Genomic DNA, 16,098 nt, shown 5'->3' on the forward strand with positions numbered 1-16,098 from the left:
TTTCGCGCACGAATTTAAAACCATGTAAAGTCGATTTGGTTAGTCCAACCCTATGCATTAAAATATCCGATTAGACCACTTTTGCATAGTAAAAACGTTTTTACTATGCAAAAGTGGTTTTAAATTCTTCTAATCAGACCATGTAAAGTCTCAGCACGGGAGGGCGCCACGTATATCAAAAGGGTCGGCCTCACAACGCCGAATTCTCCTTTCTCCGAAATCCCATATCACCGAATTCTCTTTTCTCCGAATTGATATAGTTCCGAATTGCTTTTACTCCGAAAGTTCATATCTCCGAAGTCCCATTTCTCCGAAATGTATTTAGTGACCTCACATCTCCGAATTATCGTTTCTCCGAATTCCCATTTCTCCGAATTCCCATTTCTCCGAATTCCCATATCACCGAATTCCCCTTTCTCCGAATTCCCATATCACCGAATTCCCTTTTCACCGAATTGACATATTCTTGCTTTTACTCCGAAAGCTCATATCACCGAAGTCCCATTTCTCCGAAATGTATTTAGTTACACTATGCAGAGTTAAACATCCTGTGTCACGCCCGCTTGTGGCTAAAGCAAGATTATTGAAATTAAATAATCTTGACTAAAGTTTTCCCTTTATTTTAATTTTTGGTCGTAATTAAATATGATGTTTTATTACAGTATAAGAAAATTGTTTGGTAGCATATTTTATTGTTACAATACAAATTCTATAATGTAGATGGCATTGTGTTTTCCGTCCTCTGTCAGAAGGGGACAGAAGAATGAATTTTTAATATAAAAACACATATTAAGCTTTCAATATCCATGTCAGCTACAGTACACAATTAAATAAAAGCAGGAGCCGCGGAATTGGGGGGCAGGTAGGGCCAAATGCACCCCCATTTTGCATGGTAATGTAGGGTTATTTATGCTTTAGTCGTAGGAGCCTAGGAGGAGCTAGTCATGGAGTACTTCCGCGGTTACTGAAAAAAACAGCTTTCAAAAAAAAATTCTTACAAAAAATGTCAACGTTTTGTAAGTAGAATATGATACTTAAGACAATATAAATTGCGGTAGATAAATAATTTTAAATAAAAAACACCAATATCAAGACCCTAAAAACTACGACTTTTTAAAATCGCGCGGGCAGACTGCCGTGGCTCCGGACAATCGTACCTTTATAGTACAGGCAAACCGGAAGGTGGGAAACATGCATTGAAACAGGGTCAGTCGATAAATTTCTTGAAATCCAAAATTCCACATACTATAATTAAATAATTTGTTAAAATTTCACTGTTTAAATAGTATGAAGTGCTCTTCTACGAATTATTGCCTATCACACGTTTAAAGAAAAGAAAAAAATCGCCATTTTGGTAAATGGCGACCTAAATTATGAAAAAGTCGAGCGAAAAAAGCTACATTAACTTTAAAATCAGTAATAACAATTAAAATTTGTGTCTCACCATTTCTTTCTAATAAGTCTTTATCTTTAAAATGGGCGCTGCAAATCTGTGCCCACTAACTAGGCATCTTCCCTGATTTTATATTAGTTAACCACACATTAAAAAGATTTTTGCATTTCGGAAAATTGTGAAACGATAACTCCAACGTTCTTTTCTCACCATTTACTCGAATTGTAATATTTTTAAGGGCAGTATTACTACAGAAAGGTACTTTGCAATTTATGCCACCTCTGCGCCTACAATCCGCCATATTAATCGTTTGTTTTGATCAACAAAGTACGCAGACAAACCAAGCTGCAGGGGTAGCGACTGTGGCGCCGCCTATACCCGTTTCGCTAGCGAATAAAATGAGCACATACGGTTAAATCCGGTAGGGGATCTTTCCTTGTGGTCCCCCTTTTCCCTTCCTGCCCCCGAATCGGTCCTACAGCTGGGAGCGGCGGCGGCGGCATGACCTTCTCCAATCTTTCTTTGCCACATATGTGTGGCAATGAAATAAAAAGGACTATAATTCGCTGAAATAATGGAAAGATTCAAATGGCCATATCATAAGTAACATAATAACAGTATGACAATTAACGAGATTTGCAAGGGAACTGATTTTCCTAGCTATTGCGCAATCAAGATGTTTTATCAGCACAGAGCCCCCTAGTGACTAAAACACGCGAGACTTTCGCCTAAGCCGAAATATCTGGTTTCCGATAGATCGGCGGAATAAAATAAAAAAAAAACGGTGGCACGAGCCCAAATATGTTTTTTTTTTGGCACGCCTGATTCGCACGCGGGCTTCAAAACAAAGGCAAAGTTCCTCGCTACTCCAGAACGTGCTCTTTGATATTCGAAAATTATTCCCCAAGAACGGTAAGTTGCGAGTCCAAGTCGCAGCTTGAAGAGAGTATCAGCTAGGAGCAACAAACACAAGGAGAACGCAGCTAGCCTTTAAACACGCTAACGAAGGGTTGTGTACGAATTTCATTGGACGAGCGTCACGAGCCATTACGCTGAACGTTTCACGGGCGGGGGGGGGGGAGACAATTTCCGAATTTTCCTCTTCCGACGGCAGCAGGCGCTAAAGCGTCTAGCCAATGAAAAATGTACACAAGAAAATCCACGACTTTTGACGGGTTGCGTTCTCCTTGGGTGGGGGGCTGTGTTTGTTGTTCCTAGGTTTCAGTGTCGAAAAAAGGTTCGGTTAGAAAATTAATATTAAAGCAATAGGAAGTGTCATACTTATAAATGTTATGTTACTTATGGTCATACTAAAATTTAAACCCAAAATTCCAGTTTAAGGTTAACCTAAAGGCTCCGGTAGTTCCTCAAAAATCCGCTAGGACACCAAAAATCGTGAAATGGGAATACGTAGAAAAGGGGGAAAAATCGTGTCCAGTATAGAACACAGAATCGTACTAAAGAATTGAACGAGATAGACAACTGTAATCGGTGAATTCCCGCGACTTGATTGACAGGAGATAAGCTGATTACACTCCTTTGTCATAGTAAAATAGCCATATAGTGTAGAAAGAAGCGATAGAGAAAGAATGGGACGGGTTGGAGTAAAGGTTACGACCCATATCTTTTGACACCAAAGGAAGAGGTAAAAGCACTCTACAGATAAACCCGTAAAAGGGGAGCCATCTCTCGCGGTAATAAAGTGTAGAAAGGCAAACGATACTATTCATACGTGGACCTAAAACGAAATATCAAAATAGAAGAACGATGTTGAACCAAGGATCAGTTGAACGAAGTTTTGAAAGAATTATAGTAACAAAATTATATAAAAAAATGTGTAAAAATTTATTACGGGTAAAAATATAGTTGGAAATCTAGGAATAGGAACGAATGAAATATTAAAGGTTTTTAATTAAAGACCGAGAATCGGAGAACAGAGCGAAAATTCTCGTGCGCAAATTGAGTAACCCTTTCTGAATTTGCAGTTTGATTGACAACTCCCGGAGAGCGATCACGATCGCCCCGAGCCCCTCTCCTCGTCTCTACAGCGCTAACAACTTTTCTAGACTGTCTCTTGTTATTTCTATCCGATGGCAGTGAATGCTTTTAGTAGAGATAGTAGGGGCGGCTTTTAATGACAAAAATAAGAGGGTTATTAATATAAAAATTAAAGTTATTCTATTTCCACACCACCCTTGATGTAAGAATATGGCGCTTTGACTTTTATTTGTTTATAGATAGGAGGTTCCCCAGTAGGCCTATAACTCCTATCTTGATACGAGACTATTTATGGTAGCGAGAAGATAAGTCGGACATCTTCACTCGAGCTATTGTAGCGAGAAAATGTCTCGTTCATTTTCACTCTAGCTACTTACTAGCGAGAAGATATGGCGGCCTGAATCCTCACTCAAGCTACTCATTAGCGAGAAAATATCTAGAAAAGATATTCACACTCAAGCTATACTCATTAGCGAGAAGATATCACGGTCAGATATTTACACTCGAACTAAAATGTAACCGAATTTGATTTTGGCGGCTTGGGTTTTTGGTTTTTCAAAGCTTCAATTACGTAATTAGCTTCTCGTACGTTCATACTCCGATGACTACGAGGGTCTACTAACTCCGGTAACAAGCCTTCGAAATAAAACCTCGATAATTTGCCAAGTAGCCCTGCTCGAGATCAACAAACAAGCCGTTGGAAATCACGGATTCTCCCGTTTTTCTTTGATATTCCGCTATGGCGGTACTCTCGTTGAGTCTACCGTATTCCATGGCCGCTGATGTTATTCTCCCGCCGTAAAGAAGTCACTTTACTAGCGAAATCACCGACGTCGTTTCTTTCATTTTGCAAATACGACCAAAGTTAGAAGCCGTTAGTCTCGAACGTCGTTCCGCAAACCAGACTTCACTGTCAGCCTGGTTTCGGGTGCTTTTTTCGATTTCATTTCTTTTCTCTACGTCGACAGAAATATTTTCGACGAACTCGAGTGTAGCTTTATGATAGGCATCTTCGTCCATATCAGGTTGCTGGGCGTTCGGACCATAGTCCACAGATTCTTTTGGCGTTGAAGTTAATTTGTTATGTTTCCTTTGTTTCTCCACTTCGGGAATAGAAAGGAGTCTACGAGCCTTCATTCGGCTTCTGTCAATCCTCGAGGCGTACCGTTTCAAAACCATCGAGTGACTTTTTTTCAACACCTTTCTCCACGTAGACTCTTGCCATTTTGCGCCATACTGGTAGCTTAGGCCCGCACCATTGACCCTAACGTTGTAGGATCCTCGGCGAGACCTGCAAAACTGCTTGTGGCCAACGAATTTGGAAACAATATTCATATAAGTCTCCGCGGCATTGCTGGTCTCGTCAGTTAGGAGCTTTCCAGCCTTTTTTACCAAATTGCCAACGGCCGATTGAATTTTTAAAATTAAACTCGCTGGTAGGTCTTTGAACTGGTTGACGCTTGTGGCCTTTTTACCGTCTTTAGCGGGGCTGCAGAAGTATTCTTTGCATTTGGAGTGATCTCCGTAAACATGGTGAGGCCCGTTTCTGAGGTCGTAAACCAAATCTTGCTCAGATTGGTTATTTACCGAATTATATCTAATAGCTGCGCGGGCGCAAATGGATAAACGTTTAATTCGGGCTTTACTCAAATGCTTAGCCATCTGAGCTCCCTCCTTGTTTATGCCGTGTAGAGTGACTCCGTACCGTCGGATAGCGTGATTGGCGCACTCAATTTTTTTAACTCGATGTCCATAGGGTACCTTTTCTCTAATTTTAAAAAGGGTACTAGAGTCGCCGTCACCTACCAGTTCGATGAACCTGAGATTATGCAGTTCGACGCTTTTACAAAAGCCTTCTACAATAATGTCCGCTTCCATCGCGCACGACGAACCATTCCAATTACGGAAACATTCGTGTTGTATTTCAACGCCTTTTTTCTCGGCCATGAAACAAATACTGCAATATTTGTTTCTGACTCCGAGAAAAAGCAATTTCTTGGTTTCGGCTCCTATTATCGCGGCAACTCCCGAGTTCGCCAAGTATCTCCCGTTATATGCCCGCTGAACCCAGCCTCCGTCCGCGATAACTTTGATCCGCGCCGCGGAATCGGCGTCTACGTGACCTTTGCCGCGAGCTATCTCGTATTCCAAAACACCAGCGGCTAAAATTTCCGCGTGAAGATGTTCAGCCCAGTCCTAAGGAAAGAAAACGGATGAGTTTGTGAAATTACTTTGATCACAATCACTGATATCCCGTAATTCATTTTCGCTAAATAAATGAAATTGTAACAGCTAATATTGTTTGCCATTTTGTATATCAGTTACACTATGCTCCAGTGACGTAGACAAGGGGGAGTTCCCCCTTAGACCTACCTTTGGCTGATTTTTACCCCCTTCTCGCGACCCCCTCTTAACATTCACATACTTCGCCCCCCTCCTTTGACGAATTTCTGGCTACGCCACTGGTATGCTCTCTATTAAATTATAGTATGTTTAAATAATAGTTTGAATAAAGGATAAATTAAATATATAAAAGTTTAGTTAAACTATAATATAAAAATACTAGTTATAACCTATCAAAACCAGGTTTTATCAAACTATATATAGTATATAAAAACTACAGATAAAATGAACTAATAGGTATAATCAACCTGTTTTATCAAACTATATATAGTATATAAAAACTACCGATAAAATGAACTTATAGGTATAATCAACCTGTTTTATTACGTCGTATTTTATATATTTTAAAGCTAAGGCTGCTTGGTTTTTGTTAGTGAAATTTCGAAATTTTCTTTTTGGCAGGCGAAATGGAAAACGTTGAAATTACACTTTCTATTTCGCGTTTTTTTTATAATTTCCGTTTGTAAAAGTTATATTCTTAGTAAGAGAAATGTTTCAGTGGGGACGGAAGACTATGGACTACAGAGCGTTTCACCAAATATAACTTTGACAACAAAGTAAGCTTGGCAAAGCGAGGGGGAGTACCAACTTTTCCATCGATTTTGCAAAAACTAAAGAAATCAAACTATGCAAAACGTTGATATATTTATAAAAGCTACGTATCTAAGATATCAAAAAAATATTCGTACCTTTCCTACTTGGTTTTCAAGTTTCGAATACGTAGGAAAGCTCATGGAAGGCACATTTAGCACGGATAACACTTCATCCTGCTGGGCGTGACCCGCTCCAATTGATGTAAAGGCCCACGCTCCGACGTAGTTCACGCTTTTATCATTTTCAGTTTCTTTGTTTGTTGAAATTTTTTTGGTGGCTGAACACGAATTGCATTGAAAAAAGAGATGGCTCTGGAGTCCAAGAACCAATTCTTTTTCAAACTGAAAATGGCCTTGTTTTTTGCATTCGTATCGATGCTTCTCTAACGCGCTAATCTCGTCTAAAAAAACCAATATCAACAATTCTGCGCCCTTCAAGCTTTTTCATATTTGGAGATGAAAACCCATATCCCATTTGTTCCGACGACAAATTGAATGATAGAAGTTCCGGTCGCTCCGGGAACCCTTCAGCTATCCTACATGGTAAATATCATTATAATATGCAAAAACAAAATACCAGATAATTATACAATCGTGAAAGTAAGATGGGGAATACTTACGTCTGAAAACTTTCATCCGCAGACCTATTATCGGCATGATGCACTATATAACCAAATCCTTCCGGAGATGATTGAGAAATCGGTAAAGGAGGGCGCGCTAACGGCGAGAAATTAGCTAAATCCTTTGATGAACTACCTAATTCGGACGACGAATTTGCGCGCGATGACTCTTTTTCGCTACAACGCTTGCGTAAATGAATCCCTCGGTTGTTCACCTTTTTCTTATAATATTTTTGAGATTTCGGTGCCATCTCTTTACAAACTTAATTTCAAAGTAAATGTAGTGTGGACAATTTTGTCGGGCTGAATCGATAAAAATTGTAAATTTTTAAACGGCTGTAACACACGTCTTACACTTACAAGAAATCTAAAAAGTGACACAACCCTCGCTGCCTCGCACAAACCGGACAGAGGTCAAAACTATTTTTGGGAAACCCTCCGCTCCCTCCCCAAATTTGAGCCTCAACGTCGACTTTGGAACATTTCGCGCGAAGGCCGGCGTATTCTTCTATTTGGACAATAGAACAATACGCCGCTCTTATCCCTTGACAGTGAAGGGTTGGGAAAGCTCTTTTACCTACATTTTTTTAAATAAGTATTTACCGCCATCTATCGGAGAAATGGTGAACTAAGACCATAAACAAAATGCATAGTGGAAGCTACAGCTTTTAGCGTTTTAAAGATTACGACTTCATTTTTGATGTTAAAAATTTTAAAATGGTTTTAAAATTAAGTTTACCTTATGTGTTATATTTTGTTTTTGACAGAAACAAGAATATTTCGAAATTAAATGATTTTTTGGGTGAAATAAAAATCTTTAAAAACGTTTTTTGTTAATTAAACAAAAACTAAGTAATAAAATTAGATTTTGCCAAAATTAAAAAATCGTCCTTATAGCCCATTGTTTATCTTCAAAATTTCAATCGTATTAAATACATAATAACGGAGCAATGTTTAAAACGCTTTTAAAACTTTCAAGTTTTCGAATAATTATAGTTAATTTACCACTATAAACTTATGTATAAAAAAATAAGGAAAATATAGAGTGTAAAAAGGTCTTCACGTTGATATATGGTAGCATCAGTAAGATATTGGCGAGTTCACTTTATAAGCCTTTGAAAAACGGTCTCAATTGAAAACAAGATGATCAAGACGTCTTTAGGTTAACCTTAACGAATAAAATTGAGAGAAATTCACCGTGAAATCTTATCTAATTTGGTCTTTTTGTTATATTGACCAAAACTAAAATAAATTACCGCATTCTGTTTGAGGAAATGATTTTAAATTATTTGAAGTTGTAGTACTACAAAGTGATAAGTTTCATAAAACCTTATATCTCAAAGATATAAGGGTTTACCTTTGGATCCCGTACTATTTTAAAAGTTAATTAAACTTCGACAGTTTCCATGGAAACTAATATCTATGAAACATTAGACAATTATTTTTCATTTTTTGGTATGTTTCGAAGTTGTTAAATCTCGATTGTATATTTTATGTTTTTATTTTTAATTAAGTCAAAGCGAGAAGCCTTCACATAATGCAATTTACAAACTTTTACCCGGAAATGGAGCTGCGCTTCCTAATATTCAGCCTGGGCGTACAAAAATACAGAAGAGGGCCCAGAAAAATAAACAATTTAACAAAAAATTAAGTGCGAATAGCTTGTCGCAATAAGGCACACGCAGCTGTGATGACTGCTGGAGAACCCCTATGCACCGCCGTGAGAACCCCAACGACAGTTTCTAGAAATGCACAGTTGTTTAATGTCTGTAGAAGAGAACGTCGGCCCTTACGGTGCTTGGGGCAGTCAAATAAAACTTGCTGAGGATCTTCCCGTGCGTCACAGTGAGGGCAAGAGTCTGTGGGACTTAAACGAAATCGACTGAGGGTAGAATTGGTGGGTAGCCGTCCACACCCGAGCCGGGCCAGTAGAGTGTCGTCACGCCGTGAGAGTTTAACGGTGAAGACATCCCTAGAACTGGGGAATGGCTTCGCTTCGCTCAGGGGCCAGGAGCCCGGAATAGACTACCAGCGCTGTGTCCACGCGGAGAGGACCGACCACGCACAGGCACACTTTAATTCCACCAGAGTAGAAGGTAGAAGGAAGTCTACCTTCGAAGGACGAATCAACCGAGTAACAGACGCGAGCCGATCGGCGGCCTCATTACCAGGAACTCCAACGTGAGCCGAACACCACAAGAAGGTAATTGGGCTAGTGTACCGATCGCGTAAATTATAAATAAGCGTAACCACCGGGTCAAGAGATCACTGGCATAGTTGCGTGAGAGCACTTTGTGAGTCTGAACAAATCACTACAGCTCCTTTAAGATGCGTGAACGCGTATGAGAGGGCCATTTGAATCACGAAGAGTTCTATCCTATTAATAGGATGAACCGAGTCAACCAGTGAAGTCGCACCCACCTTATTTATTTATTTATTTATTTATTTAAATACATAATAGACTGCTAAGCAACAGTAAGCTTTTGTGCAATCTTACAGGTTGTGGCTTATGGAGATACGACAATAAAATGATATAAAAGAAGAAAAAAAAAGAAAAAAATATATAAAAAAAATACGTTAAACATGAGAAAAAAGAAACAAGCTGGCAAGCCAAAATATACCTCTCCTCGGAAGAATTGTCCCTAGCGGTATTAATTTTTCGAGATGACTTTTAAAGATATATCTCCGCAATTCCGAGTTATTCACTAAAAACGTAATCCCGGTTCAATCCCGCCCGATATAAAATTTTAATTATAATTAAAATAATTGAGACGAAACAACCGAGTATAATTTATTCCGAATATTATAAATTAAGTAGTTACAACAGCGAGTTAGACGTACTAAAACAATGCTCAATTGAATTTAACCCTATTTACGGTACAAGTTTATCAGTTAAATATAATACGAAGCAAATTTTAATGAAAGAAATATCTACAGAGGGTATTTGTATTTTTCTCGCTTACGAAATACTTGCCGCATCTTTAACGCTCATTTTATTTCAAATTAAACATCTTAATCAGTCGAGAAAACGTTTAAAATAAATAACGAAGTAATGACGACCCAGTTAAAAACCAGACCAACATAAGTGTAAGCGCACGATGTATACAACTCGATAAAAATATACGACTGAAAAAACGAAATAAAATACAAATAAAACGAAAGATATTTAAAATTAAAAAAACTGATCCTAATAAAACGTAAAAATACCCTCCACATCACGCACATTCGGAATACGCAGAATTAACGTTATACTATATCCAGTTTAAAATATTAGAGTATCAAAAAATAAAAATAACGAATAAAAAAATACACAATAACAACCCAATCAATCAGACTTCAGAAACAAAACTCATAGAAAAATATTATAACGCAGTCAAGCAATCAGACTTCAGAATCAAAATAACTCATAGAAAAATATTATAACGAGGTCAAGCAATAAATTAGTTCAAATACTTAGAAATCAAGCAATAGAAAATATAATATCAAGACGCGCAACACCTTACCATTCACAAGTACGATTTTTCACGTTATTATAATGAAACCGGATAAGCTTTTGGGCATGACTTATGCTCTGAAAGGTTCCTCTAAGAATGGACGATTTTGCGGGAAAAAGGAAATAAACTTAAAAAATAGTAGATACAAATATAAGACAGAAAAAACCAACAATACCAAAGATTAGACAAAAAAGAACGTAATCGGGATCAGTTAAAAAACACAACAAAAAAGTGTAACATGTATCGGTGGTTCTTTGGTAGAACAATCGCCTGTCACGCAGGAGGGCTCGGGGTCGAAACCTGGGCGGCGCTTTCGTTTTTAATCAACAGAGAATACGCTACATTAGAATTACTTCGATGCAATAATTTAAATGGAACACGAAATTTCGTTCTATTTAGTAACAACCAAAATTTAATACTCTGTTAATTTGTAATAAACGCTTCCGATAAAGCTGAGGGTCTAATTTTCAATTAGGCGTAATAAGTGTCGGTGGTTCTGTGGTAGAACGTCCGCCTGTCAAACAGGACGTCTCGGGTTCAAATCCCGCCTGATGCGATCGCAAATTGATACTAAGACGAATACCGTAAACAATTGGTGGAAACTCTGCCATTTGGACGTTGAGACGTTTGTCGTAACCCTCAGCACGCGGTCCGTCCCAAAAAGTCAATAAGAAGAAGTTGGAGAGCAAAGACGCATATGCAAATTCAACACTCACAACCGCCATTACACAAACTCAACACTCACAACCGCCATTACACAAACTCAACACTCACAACCACCATAACAAACAAACTCAACATTCCTACACTTCACATAATCATTGCAACAAATTCCCATTACAACTGAACCGAAACCGAAACGGCAGCGAGCGTTAACGAAAGAAATGACCAAACCGCACCCTACGAAATCGCAACTTTACCCGTTAACGCTCACCGTCAGACGGTGGTTTTACCAACCTTTAACAACGATTTCACGACTTTTCACCGGTAACACGTATTGGACTTTGCCCCCGGTAATGCGTTTTGGACTTTGCCCCCGGTAATGCGTTTTGGACTTTGCACACACACACACACAGACACACAGACAGACAGACACACACAGACACGATGATTGTAAAACCCCTCTTAGGGGACTTTGTTACCTCGGAGAGGTAACAAGTTGGCAAGCCAAAATATACCTCTCCTCGGAAGAATTGTCCCTAATGGTATTAATTTCTCGAGATAACCCTTAAAGATATATCTCCGCAATTTAGAGTTATTTGTTAAAAATGTTATCCCAGTTCTATCCCGCCCGGTATAACATTTTAATTATAATAATTGAGACGAAACGACCAATTTTAATTTATTTGGAATATCATAAGTTAAGTAGTTACAACAGTGAGTTAGACGTACTATAACAATGCACAATTGAGTTAAACCCTTTTTACAGTACAAGTTTATCAGTTGAATATAATACACAGCAAATTTTAATGAAATAAATATCTACAGAGGGTATTATAACGACCGTTCGCTTTTTGGTTTATAATTTTAACGGAATCGGGCAGATTTTAATTAAACGATTGTTTATCGAAATTTGGTTAAAAGAATATTCCCTAAGGCCGCGGGATAAATTTACGAGAATAATTTCCCGTCGCCGTTATATCGAAAATTTATTTGATTCGGGATTGCCAGAACTGTAATGTTGTGGGCCGCGGACGAGTGATTAGAAAATAAATTGGCAACCAGAATTATGCAAAATTATAAATGTTTATTTTTTTTCAGAACAGTCTATGGAACGTTCTAGATTTAACTTTCATCAATATCCCAACAATATATATCCTTCTACGTAATTGTACAGAACTGGTACTCAAGTGTCTAAGACTAGATTTGTCTTAGTTCATCGTGATTGAAAAATAAACCAAAACACACTTACACTTAATTAGCCTCACAGGTTGAGTTGATAATTTCAAGGGTATAATTAGGTTATTCCAATTCAAAAAATAATAACAATCAATTTTATCTTACAACTGCCTTGAGTTAGTTTACAATTACTTTAACACTTTCAGTCTTAAACACGCACTGTTCATACACTTAAGTCCATTCACTCACGTTCCAAACGCGAAACACAATTTAACTCTTTTCTTGACCGAAGACCGAACATACTAATTAAAACCGCAAAGTTACCTCATAACTTTTAATTAAATATAAGATTAATATAATTTATAAATATTTAATTAAATATAAGATTAATATAATTTATATTGACGAAAAAAAGACAATCCCAACCAAACCCTTCGAGAAACTGCGAACGCAGAAATTTCGAGTAACTGCGTACGCAATGATTACCCTTTGCCCCGAAAATGGGGACTTCGACAACTAAATAATAATTAGTTGTTTTATATACTAGCGCTTGCCTTTTATAACAGAAAAAAAAGCAACGTGTGGTAAATTTTACGCATTTTTGAAGTAAAACGTCAACCACGGTTTCATATTCTTAATTTTAATATAACTGACATTTTAAAAACAGAACGAATATGAATTTTTACAGTCGCTACTGTTTTCTTCAAAATACAGCAGAAAGCTGTAAATTTTACGACAAACTGCTGTTAAGCCACTTCAACTGCGCCTTGATGTAAAATATAAACCGTATTTGCTGTTTTTTCAACAGTAAGTTTTGAGTGTGTTGAGCGGCCGTAGCCAAACGGAGCGAGTTTTCTGTTGCCCGCCTACCCTTGCGGAACCCCGATTGCTCCGGCGGTAGGACGTTATTAATCTACAGAAACCACAAACCAAACTAGTACCAGTTTTTCGTAAAGTCACAGGGGCAGGGCGATGTTAGGAATTTGTTTTTAATTTGGCGCCACTGGTACGTTTTCGCTACAATTTAGCAACTATTGGCGCCATCTCTCGATTGAAAGAAGCTAAAAAAATCTGAGTTTTTGTTTACCCCTGTAAAGCAAACTCTGCGTCGAACGAACTGTAAACCGACCTATATCGGCATTTCGTGTTTAGAATTCTACAGAAGTAAAATGGATTTATCAAGGTTAACGTCCAGGCCCGAGAAGAGAAGGGGGAAGCCGGTACAAATTACCGGGTCCCGTACAACCTTGGGCCCTTGGGGGGTCCGGGTCTGAACCCCTGTACTAGGCTTCTACCGTGAAACATTGATATTTCTAGGAAAAAGCTATCTCTTAGGGCACGGAAGTATACGTTTTTACCTGGGCCCGATTAAGACCAGGGTTGGCAAAATCCTTGTTTTTTTTAAAAAGAACAAAAACAATGTTTTTTATTGTTTTAAACAAGATTCATTGTTTTAAACTGTTTTTAAAGCGAACAATAAAAAACACATAATAAACAATAAAAAACTATGTTTAAAACACGTTTTAAACTAATCATTATACTTATGAATCACGAGTAAACTCATTTAAAGAAATATTACGTATCATTAAACGTATTGTCATAAGTGGCATAATTACCCTAAGTGTGTCAATAAGATGAATTTTTCCATGATACCTTGTTTAACGAAATTGACGTAAATGACGTCATTTTTCCAGTGACGAAATTTACGTAATGTGTTTGCGAAGCGGCGTCTGCGGCGCGAGCATTAAATATACCATAAAGAGTACTTGAACGGAATTCGCGAGTCCTACGGTTCTTTGGTCTGTTTAGAACAAGCTCAAATTGAAGATTTTCTGTGGGAAAGGCTCCTATTGGCACACTTAGGGTAATTATGCCACTTATGGTATTATAAATAAACTCACATTGAGAAGAACCAATGAGTACACGCTTATTTAAACGAGCCAAGAATTTCGCTAAGCGTTGTTGACCAACCATTGACGGCCTTAGGGTTTTCGATGCCCCATGCAAATACTACCTAACCCGTAGTAGGGTTTTTAATATAGTTATCATCCTGAAATTTTTGGTCGCATAGAACTAAGAAAAGGGAAAATATCCACATATTGTTTTTAGTTTTGGTTTATTGAAATGTGCACGTCTGCAGTCATAAATCATCACAAATAAACAATGTTACATAAAATAAGATTTTAGGTACCTCTATAATCTTAAAACTTCCATCACGTCATAAAATTTCTAAAAAATCGAGAAAGGGGACCGAAATCCCTTGATTTTTATCTTGGAGTGCCGCCTAGTCGGTTTTAGCCCGATCTGTCCAGACCGGCCGTGTTTCTTGTTACTTAAAACCCGGCACAACCCGACTAAACAGCAACCCTACTTTTATCTCGTGCATAGGTAGTGTCCCAAATAGATGTATATTGGCAGCTATATAAATTCTATTTAAACAAAAAGACAAAATTCAATGCGCTCGTAGGATTTTTGCACTGGTATGAAATTTATGAAATCATATCGAGCCTTTTCAGTCGCTCTTTTCAGAGAATCTTTAAATCAAACTACCGTTATAAATACAATTTACCTTTCTTAGAGCCTTGGAATGGTTTTTTCTACCTTTTCCCTCATATTGAATAACGAAAATCTTACAAAAAACAATGAAAATTTACCTTATAAAAAACATGTTTAAAACAGATAGTTTAAAACGTTTAAAACAAATTGGTGTTTGTTTAAAATAATTGTTTTAAACGTGTTTTAAACACTTGTTTTAAACCTTTTGTTTAAAACTTGCCAACCCTGAAATTTAAGACCCTTGGGGGGCACCTAGGCTATCGGGGGCCCCTTTAATACAAGTAGAGGACTCAAGGATGGAATAAGTGGGTAGCTAACCAAACCAACTTTTTCTAAAGTTGACACAATGACCATTTTGAAAATTTGAAATGGTGTTTTTCCATGGGCGCCCGCAGAGGTGGGCAAACGGGGAAATTGCTCCACCCCCCCCCCCTCCTTTCATTAGCTTTAACGTTACATCAATTATGAGAAACTTTTATCCCTATTCCTACTAAGTTTTAGCTAGAGCTCGTTCATTTATCGGATCGTTTTATGTATAATAAATAATAATTTATATATAATAAAAGTGAGTTCACTTTATGACTCCCCCCTTGAAATAATTTCTGCCAGCGTCCATGCTCTCAGTAGCGTAGCCTGGATTTGATTTCGGAGGAAGCACACAATGGGAAACAAAAATAAATAACCCGTGAATGAATGAATGAATGAATAGTTTATTTGATTTGCGTACAATACGCACCCTTTTAGATCAGGGCGGCTCCGCTTTGGGGAGCACAATCAGTTATCAGGAATATACAAAATATTATTACATATTAATTAAAAATATATAGTTATACACTGTTAAAAAAATTCGTTCAGAAGACGTTCAACTTAGAACAGTCTGTTCAAAAATGAACGATAGCGTACTAAAGGTATGTAACAGAGAACGGTGTGTTCAAGATATTTTATTTCGTTCAAATAAGAACGAATGCTCTTTCGCCCTCTGGAGGAAGGTTTGTAAACTACACAATAGAATAGATTCGTTCCAATAGCTAGGAGATCGTTCCCCTTAGAACAGGTTTTACACACAATCCTCTATGGATTTCTTTGTATTGGTTAAAATTAATACAGCTATAAGAAATACAAGATCAAATATATATTTAGAAATACCCCGGTGTAAAATTCAAAAAAAAATACTCTCAATTTTCTATGCTGGTGTCAAATTA

The sequence above is a fragment of the Leiobunum rupestre genome, chromosome 7 (assembly GCF_980474605.1).
Source record: "Leiobunum rupestre chromosome 7, qqLeiRupe1.1.hap1, whole genome shotgun sequence".
NCBI classification, from domain to species: Eukaryota; Metazoa; Arthropoda; class Arachnida; order Opiliones; family Sclerosomatidae; genus Leiobunum; species Leiobunum rupestre.